Source organism: Perognathus longimembris, chromosome 14, assembly GCF_023159225.1.
Source record: "Perognathus longimembris pacificus isolate PPM17 chromosome 14, ASM2315922v1, whole genome shotgun sequence".
NCBI lineage: Eukaryota > Metazoa > Chordata > Mammalia > Rodentia > Heteromyidae > Perognathus > Perognathus longimembris.
The window spans coordinates 21,850,575-21,877,505 of record NC_063174.1 but is presented as its reverse complement, the minus strand read 5'-3'; the positions used below and the strand labels follow the sequence as shown (position 1 = coordinate 21,877,505).

At 40.5% G+C, this 26,931-nt stretch overlaps 1 pseudogene; it reads left to right on the top strand.

The window, feature by feature from the left end:
• Positions 1-245: 245 nt before the first annotated feature.
• Positions 246-26,925, top strand: LOC125362999 (annotated as a pseudogene).
• Positions 26,926-26,931: the final 6 nt, after the last annotated feature.

The window sequence follows — 26,931 nt, the reverse complement described above, 5'->3', positions numbered from 1 at the left end:
ATAGTATGCTGGAGACTGTGACAAGATGTGCTGTTAGAATAGTGCTGAGGAACTGCTAGCTTTTAAGTGAGTGCAGACAGTGACATTGTTTATGATGAAGAGAGACAAGACAATGACTGGGATTTTGCTGTGGTGATCCTGCCTTGGTGATCTACAAATAGGCTCTGAAATTGGACAGCAGTAGGCTATGATAGCCTTAAAGGAGAAATAGATATGACATTTTGTTATTGAGGGGGGAAATTACCATGCTGAATGGCAAGTTTCGATCACAGCATCTCCTGCCAGGACAGAGCATACATATTTACCTGTCCTGTTTGAAGCCACTACAGAACTGCTCCAGATTTGAAGAAAACAGATACTGTGATTTCAATTGTGCTCCAAAGTTCCATGCTCTGGACATGTGGTCTCAGGTATGGCAAGGTTGAGTCAGTGAAATCTTTAAAGAGATGAAGCCCAATGGAAAATTATTGGTGCTTCTCATGGGAGCCTAGGAGTAAGTTGGTAGAAAAAGTGAACCAGGGGGCTAGGATTATGGCCTAGTGGTAGAGTGCTTGCCACATATACATGTAACCCTGGATTTGATTCCTCAGCACCACATATATAGAAAAGGCCAGCAAGTGGTGCTGTGGCTCAAGTGGCAGAGTGCTAGCCTTAAGCAAAAAGAAGCCAGAGACAGTGCTCAGGCCCTGAGTTCAAGCCCCAGGACTGACAAAGAGAGAGGAGGGGAGAGAGGGAGGGAGGGGGGAGAGAAAGAGAGAGAAAGAAAGAAAAAGTGAGCCTGAACTCTGGCTCTCCCTGGCTTCCTGTCTCACTGTGTTGTATTACAGCAAGGAGGCCTTCCCCAGAAGCCAACAGATGGCTCTGGGCCACCTGAGCTCAGACTTTGAGCCTCCAAAGCAGAGAGCCAAATAAATGTCTTCTCTTTACAAGTTATGTGCTTCAAGTACTTTTATTATAACAAAATCAAACTAAATAGACAGCACCCGGTATTTGTTTTGCAAGGCAAAGATGGCAGTGAATTCATCCCAGACATCACAGGCTTCAGAATCTGGCTGTTTAGGATCTGTATGATCTTGGTCATTTTCCATAACCTGAGAGCAAAAATGTTTTATGTATAGCTTTGCTAAATTCTCATTCCTTAGAACAGAATAAAAGGACCTGTCTTACAACACCATAGGGCTACAGCACGGGCCTCATGAGATTGTGTGCTTAGCAGTCTCACTCAACTTAGTCAGTCAGTGCTCAGTATAAGGTCTACTGGGTATAAGGGTCACTCTGTCCCCCACCTTCGGTAGCTGCCAAAAGCAAAGCAACAGAGGGGACCCTTTAGATTGCTGCTTTGATGTTATCTCATTCATGTGGTTGCCACAGTAGAGCATGAAACTCTGGCCTCTTCCTGGGGGCAGAAAACATACTAACAACACATTTTGTGAGTCCCCACCTTCCCCCCACCCTTACTGACACTGGAGATGCTAGGAAAGAGAGACTGCTTTCCTGAGACTGCATGTCCACTTCCATGTGGCCTCTGGGCCAGATTCCCCAGGGGTGTTTCAAGTACCACTGTGCACATGGCAAATGCAGGTGGAAATGATTTTCCTCATTAGGAGTGGGGTTGAACTTTTCCCTCATGCGCTGTTCCCAACTCGTTGCTCAAATATTACTCTCTCAGCAAGGGCTCCTCTGATCATTACAATGAAAATAGCAACCACCTCCCTACCTTGATTCTCCTTTATAATATGTTCTGCTTTCAGAACATTTACTCTTCCTTAGTCCCACTACTGTAATGGAAAGCAATGGCGCTTTTGTTTTGTTAAGTATTGGGTGTTTAAACCCAGGGCTTGTACCTGCTAGGCAAGCACTCTACCACTTGAAGTGGTAGCCTGAAAATGTTATATTTTCTTTTTCTTCTGTGTGTGTGTGTGTGCACTGGTACTGAGGCTTGAGCTCAAGGCCTCTTGCTTTGGCTTAGCTTTGCTCAAGGCTGGTACTCTACCACTTGAGCCACAGCTCCACTTACAAGCTTTTTGCTGGTTAATAGGAGATAAAAGTATCTTGCAGACTTTTCTGCTTGGGCTACTTTTGAACCCTGATTCTCAGTAAATGAACAAGTAAGTTAAGTAGATTTATTCATATTTGCTTGTATATACATATTAAACTCTAGACACGACCTGAAAAAAGGAAAAGCCAGAGAGGTGTCTGGGCATCTAGGGAGACGGGAGAAAAGGGCAATTTCAGCATTGGATTTCTGAGCCATGTGAAGCCACGTGACCCCACTGTTTCTGAAGTTGTCAGGCGTCCCTGGTAGGCCTGACTTCCCTCCCCTCACTGTCTTCACACAGATCTCTCTCCCTTATCTTTTCTCTGCATCCTTTAATTTCTTGTCAAGCCTCAGAATAGCAAATGTTCTTCCTGCTACATATGCATCTATACATATCTTCTCAGTATAAGTGAATGTTTTAAGAAAAGTGTGAAAATGAGCTTCAGTTTCCAAACAGATGTTGTATTCAAATGTGAAATATAACCAAAAATCTCTAATAAGGATTACTGAACGTCAGCAACAAAAAAAATTGAATCCCAAGAGGAAGGAAGCCAACAGGAAGACTTTAGAAAGCTTAATAAACTAACAGTAAATGATGTAACTGTTTTGATGGGCACTTCATTCTCAGGTGTTATATGAAGGAATCACAGGGAAAATGAGCTCTGGGCTGAGAAGTGGGGCTCCAGAGCTCCCCTCAAGCCAGGAAAGCTGGGCCTCCTCCATTCTGATCAAAGGACTCCTTAGTGTTATGTCATCTGAGGCAAAGCCTCAGAGAGACTGAGAGAGCACAAACAAGCAGATCTTCAACGTGGTGTGAAGAAAACAGAAGGGGCATGTGAGCTGGGAAGTGTTAAACATTATGAATTCATTTCCATTTCCATAGTCACCAGTGGAAGCAATGTGATCTAGAGAGTGTGAAGCTGAAGCCAAGAGCCCTGCCTTCAAATCTCCAGTATGTTGGAACATAAGTGAAATTTAAAAACAGCTATGCTTTGTTCTTCCCTTTTGGTCTCTTTTCCATCTCCCTCTCATGTTCTCCAGCCAGTTTAAAAAGGCAAGCGAATTGTTATTCCAGAAAGATTCCTAAGAATATACTCAATCTATCTTCATTTCTCTCTTCTGAAAAAGTAGGTAAGACAGTGATGAAAACATATTCCAATGGATTTTGCTCACAGGGATTTAGTGAGTGGCCATTAATATACTGTGATAAGCTGTGCAAAATATGAAGCATGCACAGTGATAATGGCCAGGAATTAACAAATCCATACACTCTTATTATATAGAAAATGAATTTCTACTTGCTACATTAAGATCTGATCAGCTCTAAATCTACTTGGTACCTTCTATGAATTTTAATTATATAAATCATTAAAATATGAAGAAAGCAGTTCTTTCAAATATAAGGATAAATTTCTAATTTATCACTAAATTATATCTGTAGAAACAAAAGTTAGTGGATTCTAACATGAAAAATTACCAGAATCACACACCCGATGATTTGAAAATATCTCGAATTAAAATCAAGTCTAAAATGGCCTTTTAAATTGACTTACTAGCTTGTATGTTAATCCACTAAAATAATTGTGATTGGAAATTAAAAGCAACACCCCCCTCTTTCATTCTTTCTTCTCTTTTTGTTGTTGTTGTACTAAGGTTTCAAATGAAGGCCTTGCACTTTCCAGCCCTTTTTCTTTATTTTTTCAGATAAGGTCTCATGTCTTTGCACAGAACTGGCATAGAATCATGACTCTTCCATCTGTGCCTCCCAAGTATCTGGGATTACAGGTGTGTGTCACCACACTTGATGAAAAACATTTTTGTAAATGATTGCCTGATCTTTCTCCATGTTGGTTACTGCTTCTGTCTTTTTTTTTTTTTGGTCAGTCATGGGGCTTGAACTCTGGGTCTGGGCGCTGTCTTTGAGCTCTTCCGCACAAGGCTAGTGCTCTACCACTTTGAGCCACAGGAACACCTCGGTTTTTGAGTGGTTAATTGAAGATAAGAGTCTCACAGACTTTCCTGCCTTGGCTGGCTTTGAACCATGACCCTCAATTCTCAGCCTCTTGAGTAGCTAGGATTACAGGCATGAACCACTGGCACTGGCTGCTGATTCTATCTTGAAGTACTGTAATGATATCATCCTTTGAGGGTCTCTTCTCCCTAAAGTAGATTGTCATTTGATGTCAAAACAGGAAGTAGTTACATACCATTCGACTCCTTGACTTTTCCCCTACTTACTTCCTGCCATTACTGTAATGATTTTTCCATTAGAAGAATCACACAATGAAACAAAAAGCAGATATCATCATACCTCCATCCTGCCTTAGCTCCCAGCCAAAGGGAACCACTCAGATCCTCTGAGTAGCACCCACAAGGTGAGGGCTTCACACAGGAAATAATCACTTCACTGTGAGCAGCAAAAATGAGCTCCTTTCATGCATGCACAATTGCAATGCAATCTGTGAAAAATGGGTTTTCCTAAGGACTGAATAGTGGTCACAGCTCAGTGGCCAAGGGCTGGAGGAAGGCCCCAATAGAACCTGAAGCTCTAGCAGTTGCCATGGTAGCAGCAGGGCTAGGACTGGCTTCCAGAAGCATTTCATCTCAAGAGTTTATAACACTACCATATGCTGTCTGTACTAACAAGGGCTGAAAGAGGATGTTTCCATCTGTTTTCCCACTCCCCTCTTCAGTTTGCACTGCAGTTATCTGGTGAAATTCTGGAGAAGGCAGGTCAGATGAGGTCTCTGATAAGGTCCAGCTCTTTCCTCCATCTGGAGTAGAAAATGCAGGAGCAAGGCATAAACACTGTGATGTGCTTTGTTTTGTCCTATTGACTGAAATGTCTGGTCATGCTGTAACTTTTACCAGACTCTTAACTATAGAGTGGTTAATCTAGGAGCAGAAGAGATTAACTTATAACAGTTTTACTTATAAATACTAAGAGCTAACAGAGATGGTACAGAGGAATGTTCCTTGAATCAGTGTTTATTTCTGAAAAGGTGACATATATTTCTCTTTCTTTTATTTCTGTGATGGTTGCCAACTTAGTGGGCCATAGGTGAGCTCCATTAAGCACATTTTCTGGCTGTGTACCTGGGTACCTGGGTAATTCTCTGTTTAACTTTTTGAGGAGCCACCAAGTTTTTCTCCACAGCATCTATAGTTTGTCCTTTGAAAAGGTCTACCTGCTGCCACTTTCCCAGATATCAAAGTTCTAGGGAGAAATTGCCGATGAACCCAGTTCTGTGAGCCAGAGTCCACACATTGCCCAGAAGTCATCCTGAAATCCTGAGTTCAAGTCAGTAAACATTTGTTAAGTGCATTTTATGAGCTAGACAACTTTCCAGGACTTAGAGACACATGCCTAGCAAATAGACATTTAGATATGAAAATGTGATGTGATGAATCCAGTAATAGAGGGATATGCAAGGCAATAAAAGAACAGGAAAAACTTTACAGACGAAATGATTGGCCTGTGTTTTAAATGATGAACAGGTCTTTGCAAGATGGGTATACTTACTCTCTAGCTTCTGGCATTGGTCTCTCAGAAATTCTGTGGAGGGAGGAGAAAGGCATACATTGGCTGTAAGCCTGGGTTCCTATGTGGACATGTATGTGAAGGAAGGAGTGGTAATATTCAGATGATAATCAAAGTCTTGTGACTTGTGGAAAATGCAGGAGCCTGATGAGACTAAGTTAGTAGCGATAAGAGGCATTTTTGTTGTTTTAATTTGCCATATTGCTTAAATTGTATTCAAAAGTTCTAAGTGGCCAGATGCTGGTGGCTCACACCTATAGTCCTAGCTACTCCAGAGGCTGAGAGCTGAGGATTGTGGTTCAAAGCCAGCCTGGGCAGGAAAGTCCATGAGACTCTTATCTCCAGTTAACCATCAGAAAACTGCAGGTGGCACTGTGGCTTAAGTGGTAGAGCACTACTCTTGAGCTGAAGAGCTCAGGGATAGTGCCCAGGCCCAGAGTTCAAGCCCCATGACCAACGACACCACCAAAAGTTCTAAGTGGGTCATATTTCCTAGCCCCACCTGCCCTATTGTCTGTTAACAGCCACTTAAATGCCCTAAAGAATCAGATTTTGTAGCAATAAGGTAGACTAAGAAGCCTAAAATGCTTCCTATAGCCATCCCCCATATGTGCTGAGGATGTAACATGTAGTGTATGTATGTGTGTGTATATGTTTGTGTGTGTGTGTGTATGTGTGCTTGTTCTGGGGTTTGAACACAGGACCTGAGCCCTATCCCTGAGCTTCTTTTGCTGCATGAACTACAGCTCCACCCCTGACATTCTGGTAGTTCATTAGAGATAAGAGTCTCACGGACTTTCCTGCCTGGGCTGGCTTCAAGCCCGAATCCTCAGATCTCAACCTCCTGAATAACTAGGATTACAAGTTTGAGCCACCAGCACCAGGCTCATGTATTCATTTTTATGTGTGCATTTTATAAAAGTACTACTGGTCATGAAAACATTCTGAACACTACACAAATACAAAGAACAGATTTTCTTACTCCTGTCTTATTTACAGGCCCAGTCCTACTTCTCAGAGGTACTATTTGGAATTAGTTTTTAGAGAGTGAAAATTATCAGGACTAAGAGCATCATTTGTCCAAACAAAACTGGGCATTGTCCTGGAGAAAGTCACCTATTTATTATTCTGAGGTATCAAGTATGAAGATGACAAGGTAGATAACCCTTAATGGGACAAGTGAGGCAGAAATAGGAATACTTTGCTTTGTAACAGAGGTTGGCAGTATGCCCTTTGGTATAACAGCTCAAATAGTAGTTCAATGATAGGTGAAGAAGAGATGAAACCAAAAGGATAACATTAAAGTTAGAAAAATAGGGAAGAAATAATAGATTGATTTGTTGTTGTTGTTGTTGTTGCCAGTCCTGGGGCTTGGAGTTAGGGTCTGAGCACTGTCTCTGGCTTCTTTTTGCTCAAGGCTAGCACTCTACCTCTTGAACCATAGCACCATTTATGCTCTTTTCTGTTTATGTGGTGCTGAGGAATTGAAGTCAGAGCTTCATGTATGCTAGGCAAGCACTCTACTGTTGATCCACATTCCCAGCCCTGAAATAATAGATGTATGTAGGAAAAAACACAATAGACTCATCCTTTAAAAAATTAAGCCTAACTTTTCTTTTTCTTTTTTTCCAGTCCTGGGGCTTGAATTCAGGGCCTGGGCACTGTCCTTGAACTTTTTTTGTTCAAGGCTAGCACTCTATCACTTGAGCCACAGAACCACTTCCAGCTTTTCCTGTTTATGTGGTACTGAGGAATCAAACCCAATGCTTCATCCATGCTAGGCAAGCACTCTACTAATAAGCCATATTCCCAGCCCCTAAGTCTAACTTTTATGCTTCTGTGTTTTGGTTTTAAGTTTAGGTTTCCACATGACTTCTTTAACATTTGACCTTTATTTACTTTTAGTTTTTCATGGTATACTTTTTTCACTAACGATGATAAAAATTCACAGATAGATAGAAATCATATACAGCCTTTTAAGGAATAGAATGTTCATTACAAGTTTTATTCAATGAATAAATTCAATGAATGCTTTGAGAATTTGTTAGAATTTTAAGGTGTTTGAAATCAAGCTGTGTTATTGTCAACAGAATGACCATCAAAAGATAGTGAGTATGAAGAAAGTAGAGAAAAACTCTTTGAACAGGATTTCCTTCAGTCATCATTTATTAGTTGCTTATTATTTTTTCCCATCATATCCTAGTTTTGTCAGTTGACACAGAATTGGCTTCAAATACAGGAAAAAGAAGCATGCCTTCCATCACTCATCCATGGTAAAGCTTTCTTTTTTACATTTAAATCAGTCACAAGGTCCCATGTTTGATCCCTACCAAGCGAAAAAGAAAGTTAAGGGTTTTTCAGACTTAGATGAATTTGTGTTTACTTTCATGTTGAAAAATCCTCAGACACCTTACATTTGCCATAAGACATAAATTACGTAATCTGTCCTCACTTATGCAGTAAAAGTCTGTGAAAAAATACACTTAAAATGAGGAGATGTGAAAATTAATGTTTAAAACCCTTAACTTTTAAATCTATCACCTTTCTTTGCTTAATACTTTTTTCTAAAGATGGTCCTTTCTTTGAAGTCTGTGGTTATTTTTTAATAGTCTTCCATTTTCTGACACAAAGGAAAATGGATTATGACTTTGATCTACGCTTCAGGTACCCAGTCTGGGAAGATGGAAAGCTTCTTCAAAACTCCTTTGGAAACAAGCCCTCAAGTCAGTTACTTTCCTTTCTTGGTAAAACAAAACAAATTGTACCATTAGTCATTTAACTTATCTCCCTTTGTGAAAACCACCCAGACATTTGGTTTCAACCCAAAGGATAAATCACATTTACTAATGAATAGGATGTGATCATTTTTTCCATATGCTCTTCCTAAAACTGACATGGCAGAAGTTGTCAAGAAGCACAAAACACAAAATGGTTTTTTCTCTCTTTAGAGAGAGAGAAAAATTGTTACGCCTTCACTAAATGCATCTTTGTTTTAAAGTTGGTTTGTTTTTTTCCAACCAGGAAATTAATTGCTGTTGTCATTTACACCTTTGCCTGCAAATAAGCAACTTCTAGAGAACTGTGTATGGAATGCTGATTTGCAGAGCCAGTGTGTTATGAAGGTAATATTCCCAAGTAATGTTTATGATACTCAAGATAGTAGTGAATGGCGTGTATGACCTTTTTATATCTAACAAAATAAGTGATGCCCACATCTACATCATTTGTAAGCACCATCCATTGGAGCAGAAGTTGCAAACCTCCAGAACTAAGTTATAATCTTTAAGTCACTTCACCTTGTGGACTCTCTATGCTTATTACCCAATACTCAAAGCCTACACACTTCCTTCTCCCAGAAATTATATTGTAAAGCAGAGGAACTTTCTAAAAGAAGTGGAAAACTCTACTAGTTTCACTGAATCTTTTCCTTTGGGCAATGATTTTCAAACAAATTAATTGAAGAGTTGTAAATACTAGCTACTCAGGAAGCTGATATCTGAAGATCCCAGTTCAAAGCCAGCTCACATAAGGAAGTCTATAAGACTTTTATCTACAATTAACCAGCAAAAAAATCAGAAGTGCAGTGTGGCTAAACTGGTAGATCACTAGGCTTGAGCAAAAAAAAAAAAACAACTTAGATCTAGTGCCCAGGTCCTGAATTCAAGCCCAGGACCAGCACCAAAAGCAAAAAAAAAAAAAAAAAAAAAAGTTGTAATAGACAAAAATCATATTACTCAATGGGAAAGTAACTACTATTGAAAATCAATATTTTTTGCTTCACTTGTTGCCTCTATTTTAGTTTTTTTTAATGTTTTTTTCTTACTTGCCTGATCAAGACATATCAAGAGTACTGTTTCTTTTATATTCATGTCCCAATTCTTTAAATTGTTGAAAAATGCCTTCTATATTTGTTAAGAGGTGTGACTCAAACAGAAAAAATATCAACTGATTTAGTATTAACATGAGCCAAGTACCTTACATGTTCAAGCGTATTTTGTTTTTACTACTGCTCTGTAATTTAGGCATTACCACTCCAGTTTTTTTTTTTTCTCAAATTTTTATTGTCAAACTGATGTACAGAGAGGTTACAGTATCATACGTTGGGCATTGGATACATTTCTTGTACTGTTTGTTACCTTGCTAGCCCAAGGACATGCAGAATCTGACCTTGGTTCCACCTAGAGGTATCTGACTCCAAAGTCAGTGACCTATTCTACTTACCCATTTTTTAAAGGGGGCAGGGATTGAAATGGAGTCTTGCTATACTGTCCTTGAACCCACAACCCTCTTCAGTCTCCCGGTTACTGGCATGCTCTACCACACCTGGCTCAATGTTTAATAAAGCTCATTTGAATGACATATATATTCACCATGAGTCATCTTGTTTCTGGAGCTAGGAGTATTCCTTGTCTTTCTTATTTAATCTATAACTTGCCTATATGTGACTCATTTTAATTTCCTCACATATAACTATGTAATTAAAAGACCCAAAGCTTCAGTGACACAGATTGGAATGCAAGCTCTTTGCACACAATTAGGGGAAGCAGCATGGCTTAAATGTCTGGCTGTGTCATCCAACAGGCCTGTGTTCAAATCCTTACTAAGGTGTGTATATAAGCACATGAGAAATACACAATAAGCAGCAACTTAATTCAGCAAATGTTTGCAGAGTGGCAAACAAAGCTGACCTGCTTCCTGCCCCTGCTTGATGGTGAGGCCCTGGAAGGGAAGGGAGGGAATAGAAAGCAAAGAAGGGGATAAGGGAAAAGGAGAAGAGCATAGGATCAGGAAGCAAAAGGAAGCCAATAGCACACCGACACAAAAACTTCCAGGTGACAAAGTCAAAGGCTATGGCTTTTCCTAATCCCTGGAGCTTGATAAAGCTTCCTTTTCCCGTGAGAACCTTCCATTTCCCACTTGAGAGGGAAACAGTCAAATGGGCAGATAACAAGCCGTGCTGGGATGACAGCAATGCTCAGACATCAAGCCTGGTGACAGCACAAGCTGACAAGTTCATACCCTCTATCTAGGATTGAGAATTCTCAAATGTGTTTTGCCACCTTTGAATGTGGACAGATGTATTTGGGGAAAAAATGACTTTATGGCAAATTGCATTTTCCATGTGTAGCTGAGCAGCCCCTGCAGTTTTGACAGGTGCAAGAGAGGCGGTGGAGATAGGTTTGCAAATGTAGCCACGATGCCTCCCCCAACTGTGCGAGGTGGGTGATCTGCAGGATGTGCCAATTCAGTTCCTGTTGGCATTTGTTCCATCAGGACAAGTGATGTGTGCTGCTTGAAGAAGCCTTCCACACTGAGAACACCCCACCTCCATCTTTCATCCTTTCTGGGGAGTTCCCTTAGGGACCTTATTTTGTGTGTGTGTGTGTGTGTGTGTGTGTGTGTGTGTGTGTGTGTGTGTGCTGAGTCCTATTCTAAAAGCTGCACAAGTAATAAATCACTTTATCTTTACATCAGCCCATGAGGAAAATCACTGTATGTATATGTGAGGGAAATCACTGTATTATTCCTATTTTCCAAATAAAGACAGAGTCACAGAGTGATTAAGTAGCTTGCTCATGGCCATCTTTGTAAATATGTGTCTGAGCCATATTTCTAATGTGAGAAGACACTAGAGTCCACAGGGCAGACAGTGCCCTGTCTTGAAAGGCAGGAGATGGAGGAGTCCAGTTCTGGCCCTTCAGCTTCATCAGAACAGAGGTTGCTGTCATCCTAGCCCTGTGCTAAGTACCTTCAAGACATTGCTCATTTAATGCATCTCTTCATCCTGTTTCCTCATCTGTGAAATGAGGATCTACAAATAACAATCTCAAAAGACCAACATGTGCTTGAAACAGGAAAGGTATGTGAAGATTATCTCCAAAGCTCTCCAGTGATCTATACTGAGTTACTATCATATTTCACCCTGAATTATTTTAGATTTGCTCCTTAGTCCTCTCAATATCCTCAACTAAGTGCAAGTTTTCTCATGAAAACAATGATTTTTATCTATCACAGACTCTGGGCCCTTTCAGGGTATATGACTAGTTGACTAGTACTTAACTAAAGCTGCTCCGTCTCTTCTCCTATTCCTTCTCCTCCTCCTCCTCCTCCTCCTCCTCCTCCTCCTCCTCCTCCTCCTCCTCCTCCTCCTCCTCCTCCTCCTCCTCCTCCTCCTCCTCCTCCTCTTCTTCTTCTTCTTCTTCTTCATCTTCTTCTTCTTCTTCCTCTTTTTTTTTGTGCTAGTCTTGGGGCTTGAGCTGTCCCTGAGCTTTTGTGCTCAAGCTACAACTCTATCACTTGAGCCACAGTTCCATTTGCAGATTTTGGTGTTTCACTGGAGATAAAGTTCCATGGACTTTCCTGTTCTGGATTGACTTTAAGCCGTGATCCTCAGATCTCAGCCTCCTAAGTAGGATTACACATGTAAGTCATCAGCTCCCCATCCAAAGCTTCTTAAGTAAACACAGATATGAGGGAGAGTAATGCTGAGGTTTTTTCCAGAAGGGAACCTTTTATTACATCATTTTGCAAATGTCGATCAAGCCTTTAACTAATATTTGTCCTGTTACTAATCACCACAAATGCATGTACAATCTATAACTCACATGAGTCAACCTCAAAATCAATGTCAGAAAGGACACAAAGAAGAGCACAGCTCTCCTTTTAACTAAACCCATTGATCACCTCCCCAAACAACTTCCAAAGGCTGTGTGGTTAGGAAGACAGTAAGTATACTTTGTGGAAGATTTGTGAAAATAACTCCCCTTTGCTTGGATCCTCTAGTCTATTCTATGCAAAGATAAACTAGGTGTGTTAATAAAAGCATTCTCCCAATTACTCATTAATTAATGTGTGATGTCTCCAAGACATGTTGTAAGTTTATGTTCTTCTCTAAGCAAATTCATTCCATTTTTCGCAAAGCTGAAGTTTGGGCATGTGTGACCCTCTCACTGACTGCCTTTTAGAAGACATTTAGGGAGTAGGCGGGGAGAAAAGAGCAGGCAAATCACATTTCTCTCTATCTCTGGCAACACATGGTTTTGTGCAGACTGAACCTCAGACAAGTTCAGAAGCACAGCCATGTCTTTGTTGTTGAAGCTAACAAAGAAAGATGGTTAATAACTAAGCCTCTTCCTTCAAACATGGCAGATCCTTTGTGTGTTTCTGTCTTTGCATTTGTTCCTGGTCTCTGGGTCTTCTGCACATTTTCACCCAAGCTACTTCCTTCCCCTCTTTTAGGAACCTTTCTCAGAGACAGCTTCATCCCTGGCTAGAGTAGTCCTCCCACCCCCAGCCTGGCCAGAATCCTTTATTAATATTTCCACCACATTTCTCTGGGCCTGAAGGGACTGATTTGTGTCAACTCTTTGCTGCTCTCAACTTGAATAGCAGGGGCCTCTATTTTGCTCACTGTTGCATCCCCAGATGCTTGGCACCGAGTAGGTGTTCATTAAATCTTTATGTCTTAGTCATGGGAGGACAAATCCTTCAAGTCAGCATGGCAATACTTAGAGTCCGTCTATGGAAGGGTGACCCCGAGCCCTTGGTGGCACCTTGTAGTCTCACAACGGTGGGAACACCACAGCCTTGCCTTGGCAGCCTCAGCTCAAACCGTAGTCCATACACTCTGTGTATGGTTTCAAACATTTATATCCTGATGGCCAGGCTTCAAGTTCTGCTCTGCTTCTTACTCGCACCCTAGGGTTAGTTCTTTACACCTATTGTCCCATTTGTTTAATCTCTACACTACAAACTATGGGACTTACCCTGTAGAATGATGAAGATTGATTTTAATATGATAGGTACAACAGTTAGCTTAGTAACTGGACCAATGTAAGCTTGAAATAAATTGTAGCTCTGATTTTATTACTGATAAGGTATAATTTATGTTTGTGCTACTAGTCCTTTCACATGACAGCCCTCACTAATTAATTATGATGTTCTTTTTGAAGGAAAGAAGGAAGGAAGGAAGGACAGAAGGAAGGAAGGAAAGAAGGAAGGAAGGAAGGAAGGGAAAAGACCTCACAATTTTCTCAAGACTGCCCTTGCGTAGATGTCACAATCAATCAATCATTTGGAGTTGACATACAAACAGAAACCTATTAGCCCGAGCTGGCACAGAAGGTTCTTAACAGGCTGTCAAACTTGATTATTAACATTGAACTTTGTGTCCAAAAGTAAATTGGTAGTTAATTTTACCTCTGGACAAGTAGGGGTATGTATTCATAGACAAACTCAGTAATGAAAGAAAGAAGAAGAATGGGTAATGGGAAAAATCAAGATCTTGATAATGAGGATGGAGGGAAGGTATTGCTTTCTCCTTTGGCTTTGGCCCCTAAGAGTTTGTAGAAATAAGGACTCCCAGAAGGAGGTTGTGGGCAGTGCTCCAATTTACTTTCTGATATATTTCTTTGGGTGAAACAGGTATGATTGAAGTTGGGAATTCAGCACGAAAAAATAGTCCCTAGTGTTGCCTGGCTTCCTGTGAATTCTTACTGACATATCACAAGTACCTAACATTTTCTGGATTTCTAGCTATATAAAAATAGGTCTGAAATTTAATAGCTTACTTTTAAGTGATAGGAGATCTCGGAGTCAAGGCTCTCACTGATAATGACACTTACAGTACAAAAGTGAAAAGAGGCTGGAAAGGATGAAACATTGAAGCAAAGATAGAAAATGACACTTGTGCCTCATTTGCTTTCCAATGTTTGGCCATACCAAAAACAGGATTAGGAAATCCAGGTCCTCTTGCTTGCTCACATCTTTGGTGACTTTCTTCATTCCTCAAAGGACTTGGAGTCCCTAGGGGCTGGGGATATAGCCTAGTGGCAAGAGTGCCTGCCTCGGATACACGAGGCCCTAGGTTCGATTCCCCAGCACCACATATACAGAAAACGGCCAGAAGCGGCGCTGTGGCTCAAGTGGCAGAGTGCTAGCCTTGAGCGGGAAGAAGCCAGGGACAGTGCTCAGGCCCTGAGTCCAAGGCCCACGACTGGCCAAAAAAAAAAAAAAAAAAAAAAAAGGACTCGGAGTCCCTAACTTTCTCCATTAGTTTTGTCATCAAATCTTGCAAGAAATTAGTTGGGAAAAACTAATTCATAGAGAAGCACAGTGGGAATGTCTGGGTGACTTGACATTTCTAAACAGATTTGTGGTTTGATGATTCTTTTTATGCCCCTTTGTACAAAATCAATTCCTATGTTGAAGTCTCCTTTTTTTTTCTTTTGGCTAATCCCAGGGCTTGAACTCAGAGCTTGGGCTCTGTCACTGAGCCTCTTTGTACTCAAGGCTAGTGCTCTACCACTTGGGCCACAGCATCACTTCTGGCCTTTTCTGTTTATGTGGTACTAAAGAATGGAACCGGGCTGGGGATATAGCCTAGTGGCAAGAGTGCCTGCCTCGGATACACGAGGCCCTAGGTTCGATTCCCCAGCACCACATATGCAGAAAACGGCCAGAAGCGGCACTGTGGCTCAAGTGGCAGAGTGCTAGCCTTGAGCAGGAAGAAGCCAGGGACAGTGCTCAGGCCCTGAGTCCAAGGCCCAGGACTGGCCAAAAAAAAAAAAAAAAAAAAAAAAAGAATGGAACCCAGGGCTTCATGCATGCTAGGCAAGCACTCTACCACTAAGCCACATTCACATCCCTCTATGTTAATGTCTTAACCTCTAGTACCTCACAATGGAACTAATTTGGAGATGTAGTCTTTAAAGAACTAAGGTCACATGACTTCGTGGAGGTGGGGTTTGATCTAGTATGGCTGGTCCCCTAATAAGAAGATATTAAAAGATGATTCAGGTGGCTCAGCTACTTGGGAGATGAGATTGGGAAGATTATAGTTCAAGACCAGCTTGGGCAAAAAGTTAATGAGATGTCATTCCCCCACTCCTGTGTTAATAAGCAGGACATACAGAGTCATACCTGTCATCCTAACTATAAGGGAAGTTAGAGGTAGGAAGATGGAAGTCTAACCCTGCCTGGAGAAAAAAGTAAGATCAGATCCCTTCTGAGGAAAGAAAGAGGAGGAGCAGGAGGAGAAGGAAGTGCAGGAGCAGGAAGAGGAGGGGCAGGAGGAGGAGAAGAAGATAAATGGAAAGGAGAAAAAGATGAGGAAGAGGAAGAAAAAGATCAGCGAGTAAAGGAATAAAGACAAGGAGGAAGAGTACAGGCACATAGTGGGAAGACCTTGTAAAGACACAAGGAAAAGGAAACCATCTTCAAAACTGAGACAGGCTTCAAAATAATCCAGCCCTGCTTTTGATCTTGGACCAATAGTTTGCAGAACTGTGAGGAAATGTATTTGAAGTTGCCCAATGCATAGCTCCAGAAAACTAGTTCAGGTGGAGTCAGGGGCACATGTCAGAATCTCAGCTGTTTCACTTAGTAACCATGAAACCTAAGGCTCTTCACAGACCTTCCGTGCTCCAGTTTCCGGGAGCTCACTGTTCCTGCTTTAATGTGAGTGGCTATGAGGATCTAATGAGACAATGCTTGTTAGTGGTTGCCATGGGCCTGCATGCTCCCTGCCACTTAATACTTTATGCAGTCCTAGATTATTATGGTTACTAATACTATATTGGAATTTCAACTGGATGAAATTTTAAATTGGTGAAATCAGAGCTTCTGCACTGTCACTTACCTTAAACAGTAGATACTGAACAAATTTTATTAGCAAAGCACACTGTACTAGTGGCTTCTTGTTTCTAAGGTGACCTTAGAAACAGAGGTACCATCTGAAACTACAAACATTCCTTGATCTCCAAAATGTGGATAAGAATCATGGAAAATAGAAGTTGAATCCCTCCCACAATAAGAGAGGCAGAAAAAAAAGTCTTTTTGAGAAAACACCGACACCAGTGAATGAAATAAGTTCTAAACTGAGAGAACCATGTGTGACTATCATTAAACAAGTAGCTTATTAAAGCATTACTACTAAATACAGAAGCAGCTTATTTCTAATTAATTTACCAGAAAAGAACTCAGGTTCTTAGGTAAACATCACCTTGGAGAACAGTTATCTAGCAATTATGGTTTCAGGTTAAGTACATTCAATTTCAAATAAATGTTTTGAATTTTGACATTTAAACTATTTTTTTTTGTATCAGTGATCTCTCTAGTGACTAAAACTTGTCACCAGATGTAGGAAGAAAAGACATAATTAAAACTCACGCCATTTCTTCTACCTCATAGTTACAAAAAGCATTATAAAACAGACCATTCAACACATTCCCTATACTCAATATAAGTATGCGTGTTGCCTTGCTTCCTCCCAGGAAGCAGGAATAGAGCTACTTTGGGCCTCTGAGCTCTGGGATTTTAAAAGTGAGCACATTAGCATCTGCTGCATGGTGTAAGTTTTTTCCCATGATTTTATCAGTAGACGTAAAGCTGAGCCTAAACCAGGTAGGTACATCTCCAAATCTAAAACTGGAGGTAGCTTGCCTTCTGGCTCACATCTCAGATAGCCTCTGCCTGGTCATTAAGTCCCAGTCCCATGGAGCTGTCTCCTCTGCAGGAGGGTCCGAATGTCTCCATTCACTAATCCCAAGTGCCCGGGTAACTCCTGCAGTAGCTGTACATTCTGTTCTGTCCTCCTTGCTCCTCTTGCCAGGCTTTCCCCTCCACTCTCTGGAACCCAAACTTCATGACACCACTTCTTCTCAAGAATTCTTCTCCTATCTCCTTCCTGGTACAGTGCAAGTAGGAGCATTGTGCAACAGATTTAAGAATCCCGAGAACACAGGCTTCCAGGAGTACAGAACTGTATCTTATTCTATCAGGTTTCTGAAAGTTGGTATCATTAGCCAGATAATTTAACATCTCAAAACATTCAGAATTGATTCAAACATTAAAACCTTTACAGAAAGAAACAAAGGTATTTTTTGTTTGTTTTGCCAGTCCTGGGACTTGAACTTAGGGCTCTGGCACTGTCCCTGAGCTTCTTTTGCTCAAGGCTAGCACTCTACCACTTGAGCCACAGCACTACTAGTAGCCTTTTCTGTTTATGTGGTACTGAGGAATCGAACCCAGTACTTCATGCACGCTAGGCAAGCACTCTACCACTAAGCCACGTTCCAAGACCAAGGTTTGGTTTTTCTAAACTTCTTTTATAGTTGATCTCTTTAAACAACGTGAATACAAGATACTCTCCTTTGAATTGAAGTGAAATACTTCATTGTAAGTGGTTATCAACATAAGACATGCAGAAATCCAGTTCTCAAATTTCCATCAGAGCATAAACGACCACTTGATGGATTATTCCCTTAGTGCCTATTGGCCTGATATGCCACCCCTACCCAACATGGTCCAACAGGAGATTAATTTATGAGTTTTAAAAATGTTATTGTTACTATAAAAGTGAGGTACAGAAGGGTTACTGTTACATAAATCAGGTAAAGAGTACATTTCTTTCTGAACAATGTCACCCCTTCTCTCATTCTCTCACAATTTCCCCCTCCCATCCCCAACCACAAGCTGTATAGTTCATTTTCAACATAATGTCCAGTGAGTACCATTGCTGTATTTGTTCACTTTGTCCCTCCATTTCTGTGCCTCCCCTTACACTCCCAGAGACACATAAATGAACAAACAGAACAAAAAGAAAAGAAAAACAGCCAAAAGAAAAAAACCCTTGTTTTCTTTTCTAGATTTCATTTTTATGAATATTATTTTGTATGACCAGATAGATGCACATAGGCATTGTGCCTTTCTGTTTCTCTCCTAAGAGTATCCTCCTTTGGTCTCAGTGTGTGTGAATGCTGAAGACCTCTATAATTTATCATGTCCTAGTGTAACTTGTGGTTTTTATAAATGGTGCAGCAAAACCATTGTTGCATATATATTTTTACTCACTAAAGATCTGAGTTGCGTAAAGATGTCAGTATTTGTTTTCCACTTTTCTTAAATAATGACAAATCAATTGGCTTATTCACCTTAGCTCTGAACACTTATATCGTATAGCAAATGGCAAGAATGGAAGCCAAGACTGCATTGATTTCCTTTGTATGTATTTCCTTCTTACTGTTGAGGTGACCTCACTCCCTAGGCTCCTAGGTAAACTTGGTCTGCAAGGAACATACTGTGTCTATGATACTATGATAGCCAGACTCACTGATTTTGCATCTGACTTTACTATACTAACTCTCTTTCCATCACATTATTTTTTACCAATCAATTTTATGAACTAGTTTGTTATTGTTTCAGTAACTTTTATTTTAGGTGCTGGAAATAAAGCCCAGGCAGGGTCTTGCAAGAGCTAGGCAAACACTCTACCACTGAGCTACATACACCGTCAGCCCTCTTTTATCATGTACTAATAAAAGAAGACGAGATAATGTAGTAATGCTTGAATTTTTATCTAGGGTCATGGAGACATTTGGATTAATCGTAGTGGAGGTGAATGATCTGTGAATGATCTATGATAGCTCCATTGCAGGCATAATAGAATCTTCATGTGTTCTCATAAGCAGATCTATCAACTGTACCTGCAGATGAACATACTAACCCATGATATGACTAGTGTAATCATAGGATTTCCCCAGAATAGGGAAAACAGGGAGGCTAAAACAAAGTTAGAAGCAACAAATCCGATGCAGTATTCCTCATGAACAAACTAAGAAGTGAGGAAGACAGCATGATGTAACTCAGATCCATGCTGGCAAGCCACATTCTTCACCGTGCAGGGCTTCCTCAGTGTCTGTAGCAGGTGATTCGAGCTTGAATGAGGAAGTGTCACTTATAAGAGAATGGGACTTTGTTTATCCGTTCTGTTTGTAGCAATAATAAAATCAATAGAATAGATTTCTTTTGTTTAGTGAAAATTGCCTAAGCCAATCCTACCTATTGCTTGCTAGAAAATCGTGCCTTGTCAGCCACAGCCAGGCTTCCATGGAAACATTCTGTGTTCTGTTCCCTAATTGTGCTTGATCTTTGTCTGTCTTCAGTAGGAGAAAATTTTGACTAAGTTGAAATCCCTAGACTGAATTGTGTTTTAAAAGTATTATCTATCCCATTGGTAATTTAAAACAGCTGAGTAAGTCAGCTGTTTAGGGAAGGTATCATCAATTATTTGCACCACCCAACCTAGGGAACTGAAGTGCTGACTGAAGCAAATTCACTCCTAAATGGGATGGACATTTCCCCCATCAATTTGGGGAAACAGAAAGGATGATCCCTTGCCCATCTTTTCAGAGCAAGAATGGAGTTGAGCCATACACGAGCATGAAAGAAGCCCTGTCCTTCTTTTTAGGACCTGAGGCTAGATGTCCACTCAAGGTATGGTCGTGGTTGGAGATTTTATTTATTGAAGTTGAGCTATTCTCTACTACTCAGTTATAGGTCTAAGAGTGATGACTTTTCATAACATATCTACACTACTTTCAAAAGCAACTGATCTATATAAGGCCAAGCCTCAAACTGCCTTTTTTTGTCACTTTCATATCCTGATTTTTTTAAATAGAAGTCAAAGGAATTTTATGTCTCATCTGAAGGGATTCTTTCTTTCTTTTGTCAGTCCTGGGGCTTGAACTCAGGGCCTGAGCTCTGTCTCTGGCTTCTTTTTGCTCAAGGCTAGCACTCTACCACTTGAGCCATATATAGTACTGAGGAATTGAACCCAGGGCTTCATGTATATGAGGCAAGTACTCTACCACTGGGCCATATTCCCAGTCCTGAAGGGATTTATTTCTAACTTGAGCTCACAAATTATATCTACAGACAGAATCTAGTTTGATTATAATGTTTTCACTTGGTAAGAGTGATTTTGTTGATGGAGTCACTGAAAAGTGAACCAGCAGATTCAAAGGAGGGACCCTGGCTAGTCTCACCATTCATTCCATGCCCCATCTCTGTTTTACCAATGGCAGGCTTTGGCCAAGCCAGCAAAAAAGCATGAGAGCCAATCATTTGTATATGAAAGTGGAAATTCATATTTTCAAATATTTTTGATCTTTTTAATTATTTCATTAAATTTTTAATTGATAAAATTAATTAAATCAGTTATTTCTCAAAATCAAGATGTATAGACATCAAGCTAAGGGGGAAATTAATTGGAAAAACATGAGTTAGGTGAAATTTTGATGTAAAAAATGAAAGGAAACCATGTTTTTAGACACTTGACTTGTGAAAGGTGCTATAGATACTTTGCCTGGTATTATTTTGTTTAATTCCTTAACACAATTATTTGAGCTGGTATAGTTTTCCCTTATTAATAGGAAGACATTAAGTTTCAAAACAGAGTATTGATATTTAATTTCACTCAAGTGTATACTCAGTATGTACTCATTATGTTTTAGGGACTGTTCTAAATACTAACAATATAGTAATAAATGAAACCCTCCTGGGACAAATTCCCCATGCTCCTGTGGCTTGTTAATGAGTTGTATCTTGATCTGTGAGACCCTGATAGTTAGGCTCTTTTCATTACACATGGGGGCTGGAACAGAGAAAGATGAGAGAAGGCTGCAGTATTTGAGTAACTTGAACAAATGTTATGAGGTCCAGCTTGAGCTCCCCTCTACACTAAATAGACACAGTAAAAATACTTCAATTTCTTTTTAAAAAATTATTCATCTTTATTGTCAAAGTGATGTACAGAGGGGTTACAGTTTCATACATAAGGCAGTGCATACATTTCTTATCCAACTTGTCACCTCCTCCCTCATCCTACTCCCCCACTGCCCCCGGCCTTCCTCCCTCCCCATTTCCCTTCTCCCCATGTGTTATACAGTTGGTTTATACTATATAGTTTTGTAAATATTGCTGTTGCATTGGTTTGTCTTTTTATCCTTTGTCTCTCAATTTTTATATTCTCCTTCCTTTCCCTAGTTCCAATAAGCGTATTTACAATATCCAGGGTACCAAAATCAGTTACAGTGACATTAGGGGTAAAACCATGGGAGAGAAAGACAAAAAAAGGCATTATTTCACATGGTATGTTGAAAATAACAACAACAATGATAAACCACTTGTTTCCATAACTCAGAGTTCATTTCGCTTAGCATTGTCTTACGCATTCATAGGGGCATAGCTATTGAGCTATTGTGATCTTCTTGCTAGGATTATCTAGACATGTACTAATTATTCCCAATGAGGAAAACAATAGATTCTATGTTTCTTTGGGTCTGGCTCACTTCACTTAGTATGATTTTTTCCAAGTCCTTCCATTTCCTTACAAATGGGGCAATGTCATTCTTTCTGATAGAGGCATAGAATTCCATTGTGTATATGTACCACATTTTCCTGATCCACTCATCTACTGAAGGGCATTTGGGATGGTTCCATATTTTAGCGATGACAAATTGTACTGCAATGAACATAATTTTGGCAGCTTTGTTATAGTATTGCTTGTAATCCTTTGGATAGATACCCAAAAGTGGGGCTTCTGGGTCAGAGGGGAGCTCTATGTTTAGCCTTCTGAGGAAGCTCCTCACTGCTTCCCAGAGTGGTTGAACAAGTTTGTATTCCCACCAACAATGTAGTAGTAGGGTTCCCTTTTGGCGACATCTCCTCCAGCATCTGTTGTTATTCGTTTTCTTCATAAAAATACTTCAATTTCTTGATTCTATTTTTTTTTTTTGGTCGTGCGGCTTGAACTTAGGGTCTAGGTGATTTCCCTTAGCTCTTTCCTTCAAGGCTAGCACTCTTGAGCCACAGACCCTCTTCCATTTCTGAGTAGTTGATTGGAGATGAGTCTCACAGGGACTTTTCTGCTCAGTCAGGCTTTGAACTGCAGCCCTCAGATCTCAGCATCCTACGTAGCTATGATTATAGGCATAAGCCACTGACACCCAGCTTAAATTATTTTTTTAAAATGAAAATGAATCATATTTGCCCCTAGGAGAGATATTGTTAAAGGCCCTTTTCCTGCTTAGATTCTGGATAACATCGGATTATCTCTAGTTAGTAAGAAGTGTTTCAGAATCTCAGCAGATGAGCCTATTTCTGCACTTTTGGGGGGAAATATTGAGCGGCGTTTTCTATCTGTATGTTCACATGTCTTATATATCCAAATAATAACTCAGGATTGATTCCTCTTTATTATAAATTAAATTTCCAACAGTCTCAACCCCCAAATTCTCTGTTTACATTGTATTCTACCAAACATTCTTTGCTACCCTAGTTATTTATTTTGATTCTGACCCACAAAGGCTCCAGAGGTTCATGTAGGTGTACTGACCCACAATGTTGGGTCTTCTGACCCAAAATGCTCTGAACTCCTTTCCTGGAATTCATGGTCTGATGATGAGAGGCTTCTACCTTATTTTCTCAACCAAACATTAACTATGAAAGGGCAAGAGTGGCTACCTCAAGTAGTTCGTTATCAATAAGCACTCAGATTGACTTGTGTAATTGGATTTGTGAGCTGTTATCAGTAATTTAATAGCTAATTAAGAAGTTATTTATGATATTCAAAATGACTTTGATTGTGGGTTTGGGACTCCCATTGGAAGTACAATCAGAAAGTCATTAAATTAAAATTTTAGGGTGCAAAAACTATCAATGATATCCAAATATTTATGTTAAAAGCTCAGAAATGAAGTGTCCATTAGTAATATCAAGAAAAAAACATATGGGCTGGGAATATGGCCTAGCGGTAGAGTGCTTGCCTAGCATTCATGAAGCCCTGGGTTCGATTCCTCAGCACCACATAAACAGAAAAAGCCGGAAGTGGCGCTGTGGCTCAAGAGGTAGAGTGCTAGCCTTGAGCAAAAAAAAGAAGCCAGAGACAGTGCTCAGGCCCTGAGTCCAAGCCCCAGGATTGGCCAAAAAAAAAAAAAGAAAGAAAAAAACATATACATAATAGCAAATATTAGTCATCTTATCAAATCTGGCATTTTGATTTTCAATTTGAATACCCTCTAGGTATAGATGAAACTGAAAAAAGTTACATAGTAGAATGCTACTCCTAAAAAAATGACAAATACTCCCTTGATACCCAGGAGTAGCCAATCAAGTACTTCACTGAAGCAGAACTCCTTCAGTTCTACTTCACTGCAGGTGGATTACCTGACATATTAAAGAACTTTCCAGAATCTCATTTCCCTAAAGTCCTTACTTGCCAGGGTTGTAAGAAGGTCAAACATATGGAAGTACTAATGAAAAACAAGGCTCCCATACCAAAGTTATTGTGCTCCCCCCCCCAGCTTAAATGATCAAATTATATTTGATTACATTAAGTTTGTGTTTATTTGAAGGCATAGATATTTTCTGCCTGACCAAAAACTTATGACAAAGAATGGAAGAATAAAATAGCTAGTAATATTATAACCATGTCTGATCCATTTTCCTTCCCTGAATGAGTTTTAACTTCATTTTACCTCATTTAGATGTCACTTAGCAAGTAATTCTGACCTTTCATTTATTGCCCAAACATGTATAAGGTGCTTTAAGTGTCAGTGAACTCCATATTCATTCTAGCAGAATGTGGGAAGAACAACCTGAAACATTTTCTCTTTCGTGGCTATATGGCAGATTTTCTTCTTCCTCCTCCTCCTTGACTTCTCCTTGTCTTTTTCCCTCTGTTTCCTCCTCCTCCTCCTCCTCCTCCTCCTCCTCCTCCTCCTCCTCCTCCTCCTTCTCCTCCTCCTCCTCCTCCTCCTCCTCCTCCTCCTCCTCCTCCTCCTCCTCCTCCTCTTCCTCCTCCTCCTCCTCCTCCTCCTCTTCCTCTCCTCCTCCTCGTCCTCTTCCTCCTCCTCTTCCTCTAAAATACAATGTATGTGCTGAAGTCAGAGATTGGCAGACTTCAGAGTAACCAAGGAACAGTCTAGGTATTGGTAGGACTTGAGGACTTACACCTCATTGAGGTTTAAGATCACACAAAGGCATATAGTTCACATACTCCTGAGGAATCAAACTCTAGAATCATAACTTTCTCTTTGCTTTAATCTAAGACAAGGACTTGAACTCGGTATCTGATGCTTTCACTCATTGGCTAGTGCTTTACAACCTGAGCCCTGCCTCCAGCACCTACAGGAACATCGTCTGGGCTTTCTTTCCATAAGGAACACTTGAACTCATCAGTCCATGCAAATCCAAAAGCATTACAAATTCTCCTACTTTGTTCTTTAATAATATTCCCTCACACATATATTTTTAAAATTTTTTAATTGACAATATTATTCTTATATTTCTGCTAGCTAAATATAGTGAAAAGAGAATTGGAATATATGTCAGAAATCCTAGTTTTAAAGTTCTAGCTCTGCTAATTACTACAAAACCTTAAAGAAGTCACAGATGTCTTTTGTTTATTTTCTTGCTTGCTTGCTTGTTTTGGGAGTATTGGCAATATTAGAACTGAAGGGTTCACACTGGTTACATAGGTGCTCCACCATTTAAGCCATCCTCTAGCCTTGCATTTTAGTTTACTTTTCAGGAAGGGTCTTACACCTTTTGTCTTGGGCTGACTTGGACCACAATCCTCCTACCTGTGCCTCTTGAATAGCTATTGTTACAGATGTGCAACCCCGCTTCCAGCTTTTAAGATAAGGTCCACTAACTTTTCTAGGCTGGCCTCAAACTGTCCTATCTCACACACCCAACCATGTGGAACTATAGATGTGTGTCACCATGTGTGTTACCTTCTGTAAATGTTTGGGTTTTTTTGTTTGGGGCTCCTGGATATCTTTGGATCTTTAAAAATATTTCCAAGCTCATGCCTGTAATCCTAGCTATTCACGAGGTTGAGATCTAAGAATCACAGTTCAAAGCCAGCCTGGGCTGGAAAGTTTGTGAGACTCTTATACCACTAGAAAACTGGAAGTAGCACTGTGGCTCAAGTGGGAGAGCACTAGCCTTGAGCTGAAGAGCTCAGGGACGGCACCCAGGACGAGAGTTCAAGCCCCATAACTGACAAAAAAAAATCCAAAGATAGAATTATATTCTATGAGTTATGAACACAAATAAACTTAGTTCCATTCTAAATTGGAAGGTAACAGTGATATCAGCAAGATGGTAGTTCTTCCTTCCCCACAAAGACAGAAACCTAACAACAATATATGGATCAAAATTCTTTTATGGGAATTCAATAAAACAGTTAAGAAGTTATAGTGGCTCTAAGTGAGCCCAAAGGTGAAAGCAGCTGTACTAAAAGGAAGAAAAGCCAAGACTATCCATCAGCAGTTGCCCTTCACCTAAGCTGGGAAAGCTCAGCCCAATCATGGAAAAAATACCCAACTCTGAATTTGAAAGAGGAAAGGAATACAATGTGTATCTATAGGAGTGGGCAGGGGTGGGTTACTCCTTGGGGAATTGGTTACTTTCTTACCTCATCAGAACGATCAAAGAACTTGAGTAGTTTAGATGCCTAAGGACTGGGGAGAGCAAAAGGGACCTTAACAACCTAGAGCAAGGCTACCAACCTGGAACAATGAAGAGCTACTGGAAGAAGCCAAAGATTGTGAACTCCTTAAAAAGAAGCAGGAAAATTTCTCTAACTGGAAAATTACACCGATAAGTTCTGAGAAAAGAAATGAACCTAAAGCAGAAAGAAATAATTATTTTCCCTTCATAAACCAAAGTCCCATGAGGCATGGAAACATGATCCAAATAAAGGAAGAAAATGGTCTGGGAATATGGCTTAGTGATAAAGTGCTCATTTTACATACCTGAAGCCCTAGGTTTGATTCCTCAGCACCACATATACAGAAAAAACCAGAAGTGGCACTGTGGCCCAAGTGGTAAAGTGCTAGCCTTGAGTAAAATGAAGCCAGGGACAGTGCTCAGGCCCTGAGTTCAAGTCCCAGGACTGGCAAAACAAAACAAAACAAATAAAGGAAGAATCTCCAGGACAACCAACGTGGGTTCCTTCGGGTACTGGTCTTAAAGCAAAGGAAATCACTGTGATTTGGAATGGCACCTTTCCTTCAGTGCTAGAAAGAGAACCAGGAGCTCTTTTCTGGGAAACTGTGGAATGTGCACTTGGGAGCCCAAGAAAGCCGGAGGCAGGTGCTGCAGATGAGTAACTACAGCCTGGTGCTCTCCGTTGCTGTGCTATGACCTCTCTGTCAATTCCTTTTCCAAGCTACGAAGAACGGCAGCCTTCGTCCAGCTGGTGCTCTTCTTGCTGGTCTGGTCAGCCTCCTCTTCCCTAAGTTCAAAGAGACCATCCTCCTGACGACTGTGTAGCTCGCTCTCAGCATCTCCCTTCATGTCTGGGTCATGAACTTAGGCTGGAAAAGCCCGAACAGCTTTGTTTGGACAGATGGACTTCAAACGCTGTTTGTGTTCCAGAGACCAGTGGCAGTGCTGTACTGTTACTTCTACAAACGGACAGCCATGAGACTGGGCGATCCCCGCCTCTACCAAGACTCTATGGCTGCACAGGGAGTTCATGCAAATCTGCAGGTGACTTCTT